This window comes from Falco cherrug, chromosome 9 (genome assembly GCF_023634085.1).
Source record: "Falco cherrug isolate bFalChe1 chromosome 9, bFalChe1.pri, whole genome shotgun sequence".
In the NCBI taxonomy this organism is placed as follows: Eukaryota; Metazoa; Chordata; class Aves; order Falconiformes; family Falconidae; genus Falco; species Falco cherrug.
This window is the reverse complement of record NC_073705.1, coordinates 11,842,518-11,849,819: the sequence shown is the minus strand read 5'-3', so window position 1 is coordinate 11,849,819 and position 7,302 is coordinate 11,842,518. Positions and strand designations below refer to the sequence as shown.

General features: G+C 46.0%; 1 non-coding gene across 1 annotated transcript; it reads right to left on the bottom strand.

Moving 5' to 3' along the window:
- Positions 1-350: 350 nt before the first annotated feature.
- Positions 351-423, bottom strand: TRNAT-AGU (transfer RNA threonine (anticodon AGU)). The gene has a single exon. It is a non-coding gene; the product is annotated as a tRNA-Thr (tRNA).
- Between the last annotated feature and the right edge of the window lie 6,879 nt (positions 424-7,302).

Below are 7,302 nucleotides of genomic sequence, written 5' to 3'. Positions count from 1 at the left end.
GTATGAAGAGATGAACCTGTAAATATCTAGCAGAAATTTCAGATTTGCTCATCAATGACCTTCACAATGCCTACAGGGTTCAGAAAGCTTTAAAACCCATTATTAGGTATTTCCTATCTCCGATTGCTGTACTTCAAAAATATGTTGAGGTATTTTTTTCGGGGTTTAGGTCTGACCATTGCTATTTTTCTCTGCTTCTTGTTGCCTGTTATTTGGTATAGGCACTATATGATGCTTCTGTTTCACCTAGGCTGGGGGTGGATGCTCCAAAAAATGGTGCCAGCAACATTTGGGTAAAAAACGGGAAGATAAAGCTGTGGGTCTTTACAGGAGGTGCAGAGCCACCCCCCAGGCTCCAGTGAGATTTGAACTCACGACCCCTGGTTTACTAGACCAGTGCTCTAACCCCTGAGCTATGGAGCCTCTGAACTTTGGGTACTTTTTCCTATGCAAACATTACATACAATAATTTTCTCTGTTAATTCTGGAGTGACCCAAAACCTACTCTGCTAGATTGCACTGCTCCAAGAATTGGCGACTGCACAGTCAGCAGGAGGGGAGCATCCATCAGCTTTTTTTTTTTTTTTTCCTTCCTTCCCTCATGCTTTATCAATGAAACCCAGTATTATTAGCTCCTTCGGTAAGCCCTCAGGATGCCACTTCAAGGAAACACACTGGATATGATGCTCCATGTGACTGCCCACCCTGCACAGCCTAAGTTTCCAGCTCGGGATGAGAAGTGGCAAAGGTGGGGTGGATGTGGAGAGAGCAAGAAGCAGAGGAGTGGAACAGAACATCATGTTTATCATTTGACCAGATGCTGGACAATGAGAAACCCTGTCATATATTTTTTGCTTATATTTATGTATACCTTTGAATATTTGTGTAAAAGCGCTAAATATGGCAATGCCAGGCGGATGGGGAAACCTCATATAGAGCCTCCCCCTTAGTGTTGTGCACTGGGCTGTCACTTAGATGATTTCCAGGCACAGAAGAAAACAAGCTCTTTCCCTGCAGAGCCCCTTGCACACGATGCCTTGGCTTCTTCACATCAAGTAGGCAAGTCCTGCAGAGCTAAGGTAGAAAAGCCCAGCCTGGAGCACTTCAGATTTGAGGGCAATATTTACGGAGAGCCTGTCAGCCTGCAGAAAGTCTGGGAGAGGCTGCTGGTTGTGCGTGAAACCCTCAGGCACAGAATTGCCTCACGGCAGGGGAAAACATCCAGCAGCAGCCAAAGAGGACTCTGAGTTTCAGGGTCTTAGTCAGAAGATGCACAAAGAGAAAACATCAGTACAAATGGTTAAAGAGTGACTCAGAATAAGCCACATTATATCTATTATTCCTGGTCTTTTTGTGGAAGAAAATTGGTCTCTTTGGAAGAAGTCGGAAATTAAGACCATCCATTCTCCCAACTGTAGCAAAACACAAACCCTCATTAGGTGGTCTGAAAAGCATTTCTCAAGCCTTTATCTGACAAGCTAAGGGCATGATTCGGGACGCAGTATTTAAGGACAAATGATGAATTACCTGGCATGGGTTTGCTGCCTGTGCTTGGCATTGGGTAAACTCACAAAGAAGCTTGAAGCCAATCAAGCAACTTTGTACAAATCCTGCTGAAAGCAGCCCTTTGGGGGCATGCGGTGAGGACATATACCAATAAAATAGTTCTGAAAATAGTAATGAACATCCCATGCAAGAACATGTGCTTGGAACATGGTTTACAAGAGCAGCTGGGCTTGTAGCCTGAGAACACATGGCTGAGCCATGAGAGACACTGGCTGGCAGAAGGAAATAGGGGAAACAATTTGGTACAGGCTGTTTTCAGACCCTGATTTGAAAAATAATATGGTTTAAATGCATACTGATGCTGGAAGCACTTTGATGAGAAGTAAATGCTTCTGGTAATGGGCAGTGATGGGGTGGTGTGAATGCAAAAGGCTTGCTGGTGCTGGAGAAGCTGTCTCGCTGCTTTCCTGAGTGAAACTGCTGCAGCTGCATTTCTCAAAGCCGGTGTTTCCTGAGATACTTTGATGTTTGAGATACAGTGGTAAACCTGTGCAATGCTGCGAGCTGCCCTGGAAAGGAGTTGTTACTGCTGACTTCACAAACAGGTCAGCTAATGCACCAGGAGCTGCCACGGCCACCCCTGTGCTTTCACCTCTGACACCAGTGAGCCCTAGAAGAAGAGCGGGTGCTGTGCCCTAACAGCACTGTCCCCACAGCCTGAGGCTGTCCCCTGATTCCAGTTTCTGTTTGATCTCTGCTGTCCTCCCTGCCCATCCCAGGAGCCTCTCCTGGGATGGTCCTGTTTTGCAGTAGTCCTGGTGGGTAAGGAGTGGCTGCCCAGGTCTGGCAGGAGGGCTGCACCTTGCCTTCTGACCAATGCTCCAGGTACGACTACACCTACATCCTCAGATGAAGTGCCTGGAGGGTACAAGGCTGGAAGTTATTCCATTTTTACCACCAACACTCCTGCAAGCAGCTTACTTCCCACAGCCTAGGGGCAAATCTGCCTCCTTCATGGATGCAGTGGCATCTCGTCCAGTTACACAAGTGAGGTTTTCCATGCTGGAAAGCTGCGATAATCCTCTGCCAGCTGGTAAGAGATTGCTGGCTGTATTGTGGCAGTGCAGAAAGGATCAGTAGTGCAGCACACACGAACATCTGCCTCGCCACACAGACCATGTGAACCAAAGCAAAACTCTCCTGTGGTGCTGGGATGGCACTTCTGATAGAAATGCTGCTGCAAAAAGTGAGGAAAACCAGAAGGAATAATAATTGCTAAATGAGACATAAATGCTAATCTGTTCACTAGGTCCATGCAGTGCAGACCACCACTGCTACCATCAGGCTTGATAAAGGAACTTTCTGCTGGTGGAGTCTGAAGGACCTGAAACATCTTGCCCTTAAGCCCTTCCAGCCAGGTCCTGGTGAAAAGTTTGTCAGGGTCATTATGAAATGACTGTTAATAAAGTCATTAGGGCTGAATTTTCTTGTTCCATGGGAGTTAAGCTAATGAGAAACCATCTTTTGATTTGTTTTTCAGTCTGTTGTCTGGACCTAAGCTATGTTGCTACGATTTGTCTTCTACTCTAAGAAACGCTATTATCAAGAAGATACACAGCTCTCCCCTGGCATTTCTACATGAGATACTTCTTCAGTTCAAACCCAGCACCAATACATTATATGTGAGCACAATGCTTCACTGGGCTGTTGACATAATTTTGCTTTTCTTCTGGAATAGGTCCTTCATCTTCGTTATCGGACAAGATGCAGAAGTCATCCTGCTGCCAGGTGGCCCAGCACTCATCTGGGAGCAGTCCTGGTGAAGCTGGCTGCTTGTGCTCTGATGTGCGGCCCACCTTGCCCAGCTCTTAGATTTTATAATTAAGATAAAGAGAACCTGGTACGAGATGTTGACAACTGTGAGGGATGAGGAGCTCAGTGGGGTGGCATATGGAAACAATGTAGCTGCACAATTTGGGGATAAAATGTGTGTTTCTTTTATGTCTCTATGCCAGCAAGCCAAGCCCTATCTTGCTGAGATGTTTATCTAATGCAGCTGGCTTTTTCAGCTCTCATGATTGACTTTTCCCCTGGTCAATCCCATCACGCTCTATTTGCCTGTGGAGCAGCGTGCATTGCACTTTCCTGTAGTGGTACTGCCAGTTCAGCTTCACCTGTTCATCTGCAGCAAAATATGGGCTGACCACCTGGGCAATACAAGTCTAGGGATAGATCCCCAATGCTTACTGCAGATTCCAAGCACCAGAAAAAAGTATTTTAGCTTGTTTCTCATATCAGATGATTCCTGTCTGCATGCCTGTTCTTTCTGACCCAGACTGCTTGGCAAAGCTGGGAGTTGTCCTGGTTATACCTATGAGAAAAGCAAAACTTGACAGTTAAAATGCTTCTGCTTTTCATGGAAAATAAAATCTTCCACTGTGTTCTTTGCTTTTACCCAGAGATCAGGGAAATTGCTGCAAATGTTTGTGTACGGCAAATTAGGCCTTATTGGCATAAACCATGGATAATCTTAGCAATCTTCAAAAATATTTTCTGAGCAAAAGTCATATAAAGGGAGTCACAGGACAGTGACCCCCCACTGCTATGCAAAGGTCAAAGCTCAGCACCGGGCATCATTTCTTGCAATAAAGCAACAAACCAAAGCTGAGATGTTTGTTTTCCATAGCTGGGAAACATCCATCCTGAAACAACACCGAGCTTTGGTGACATTATTCACAGGGCTATCTGTCCACAGCAAAAGAAACGGTTATGTCAGGTTGGATTTCTAGCAAGCCAACAATAACAGCCCACTGGAGCCCAGCTTTCACTTCAAATTGTGTGATGTGGATGAGGGACCACCTCCTCACACAAACAAAGGCTTGACAATGTGATGGACTCCTTCAACGACATGTATAGACCCTGCTAATGATTCTACCAAAAGCTAATAAACTGCATACTATCAGTTATAAGCAACTTGGCAAATTTCAACAGTACATTTGATCTGATGCTTGGAGAAGGAAAAATGTATTTTGCTATTGCTTTTGTAACCATACTTGAAAGATTATTTCTTTTTAAAAATCATTCTAACAGTGGGAAGATGAAGCTAGATAAGTGAAAGCTTAAAAGGTTAATACAGTGTTGCATAGCGTGGGGTTCCTTCTGGCCTTAAAATGAACCGTGAAGTCTGGATTGACTCTCTCAGGCTCTCCTTGCCTACTTGTGCTTGTAAGCAGCCCAGGGATAACCATTACCTTAAAGTTGCTGGCTTCCTTTAAAGTACCCTTGTAAAGTTTTCTTGGAAACCAGTAAGAATTGCTTCATGCTCTGGAAAAAAATTAAATGATGTTTGGAATAAACATCTTGCTTTGAGGGTGCCCATTTTGTTCCCTGTGTTGGGAGAACAAGAATTATTTCTGGAATGCGGCTGTCCCTCTTTAGGCTGCTGTAACTTCTCCCTGGAGTCCCCCTTGGAGTATAAAGTTGGTCGAAATTTTACCCTTGACCCCCTTCTGACCAGCAAAGAGCAAAATCCAGCTTGTTCAGAGAACAAAGTGTAGCTGCTAGTGCTGTGCAGGCCTAAGGAGGATTGCAGGCACAAGTCAAAGTGCCTTTCCAAGAATTTTCCAGAACAGTTGTGAAACATGGAGGGATTGTTTTTTCTTGGTTTCGTCTTGGTCACTTCCAGTCCCCCAGAGGCATGGGGGTTTGTGCTCTAGCTCACAATCTGTATTTCATCGGTGCAAGCCACCAACCTACTCTGCCATGGGCACCCCAAGCCCTGCCACTAGCCCAGGGCCACAGCTCCTGGGGGGGGGTGTGTGGGGGTGGCTGGTGCCCATCACACAAGGGGCCTGATGGTCCCCTGGTCCCTGGAGGGGTTGGCAGAGCCACCAGCTCTGTCATTGTCTGGGAACAAACCCTCAGCTAATGGCAGCCATTAGCACCTGTCAGCAGAGCAGCCCATAATAGAGGAGGAAGTTTTATAGATAGAGACCCTTCATTACAGATGAGCTGCTAAGCTGCAGGAGTTTAACCATTTCTGAGCCATGGCGAAACCCCCAGCACTCGTGTTGGCTGCAGAAAAGGAATTACTTCAGTTCACTGAGTAAATCTCCGTGCTGATCGACATGTTAACCATAATAGAAGAAATAAAAGTAATTTCCCATCCCCAGGATAAGGGATGCAGTGTATCACGGGTCCTCACGCAGTAATTGCTGGGATAGGTTAATAATCTAAATGCATAAAAATAGGGATAAACAATTCTGTTCTGCTGTAAGTCACTACTCCCGCAGAAGCAGAGGCACAGGCTGTACTGCTTCAGCACCATAAATCACAGTATTTCAGTCAGCAAAAAAGCAAATATTTCCACTGCCTTTTTGCTGTGTCACAAATCAGACCCAGCAGTGCAAACCATACAAAACAGAGCCTGGTAAACCCCCCAGGCTGGCCCTGGCAGCATTGGTGCTTGCTCCTCATTTAACTCTTCTCCAAAAGCTCGGCTTGCAAAGGCTCAGGTGAGAGGTTTGGGAAGGCACAGCACCACTGACAGTTCAAATACTCATCACAGCTCTGCGGAAAAACTGTAAATACTGGTAATGCAACAAATGCAAATCACTAAAGGGCAGGAAGGCATGCTCGGTGCTAGAGCCTCGTCTGGCTGGATCTGACAAACTGCCTGTTTTCCTGCAAATTGCCCTGGGTTTGGCTGGATATAAGCTAGTAAGAAATGAGAGCAAGAAGGGGGTGAAGAGCTCAGCAATCCTGGGGTACTGCAGAAAATTCTTGGCCCTGTGACTGGAGACCTGCTCCTGTAAAACCCAGAGGGGTGAAGCTGAAGGCAGCAGCAAAGTCTCCCACTTGCACTGATGACCTTCATGTTGCTGCTCTACAATACCTAATATAAAGGAGGAAACCAGCACAGATGGTCTAACACAGAGCCACATATTGTAAGGTGCTGTGAGATTTACACTAGGTGTGCTAGGAGTGATGCTGTACACGTCCAGCTGCCCGACGATAAGGATCTCTCCCACCATTTAATTTCCAGGACATTCACTCCAGACTGTAAGCACTGTAGCTGTAACAGCCCTGCATGGTAAATTTGCAAAATGAATGCAATTTCAAGAGGAGATTTAAAAATGTGTGCCGTAAAAATCTCATTGGAATGCCAGTGCTATTGTCTGGAGTGCAAGGGCTCAGACCCAGCTGATGGTGGGCAGCAGGAGCACACACTTCAGAGACAAAATAGGTGGACATGACAACAGGAATTTGTTTGACCCAAACTACGTCATGAGACCACCAGAAAAAACACCATTCTTTGTTGTGGCCTGGTGAGGGTTCACTCACTGCTGCATGTAGATTCCTGCCTGAGCAATGCTGGTGCCGATCAGGAGGGTAAGAGACAACTTCTTACCTGCAGCGGAAAAGATGCATGAGCTGAGTGTGCTGAGCTTGCGTCAACACTGGGTCTGCCAGGGCTGAATAGAAAAGAAAGGGTCCAGGACTCATATATACCGTGGCTGAGGGTATAATTCACTAAGCCCCATTATGGACCCTTAGCTCCTTCCTGGACACCAAGCAGATCTGGAACCATTGATTGCTGAAAAAATACTTCCACTCTGGCTTGTTGCAATTGCTGGAGATACCATCTTTCCTCAAGCCAGCAGCAGGCGCTTTTCTAGGATTAAGCATACCATTGTTCATCCAGAATGACCTGGGTTAGTTGGAGGACCATCTTCTGAGTGTCCTCAGGAAGCTGTCCCTAAAATCTGTTTCCCACCAGACCCTCTAACAGCATAC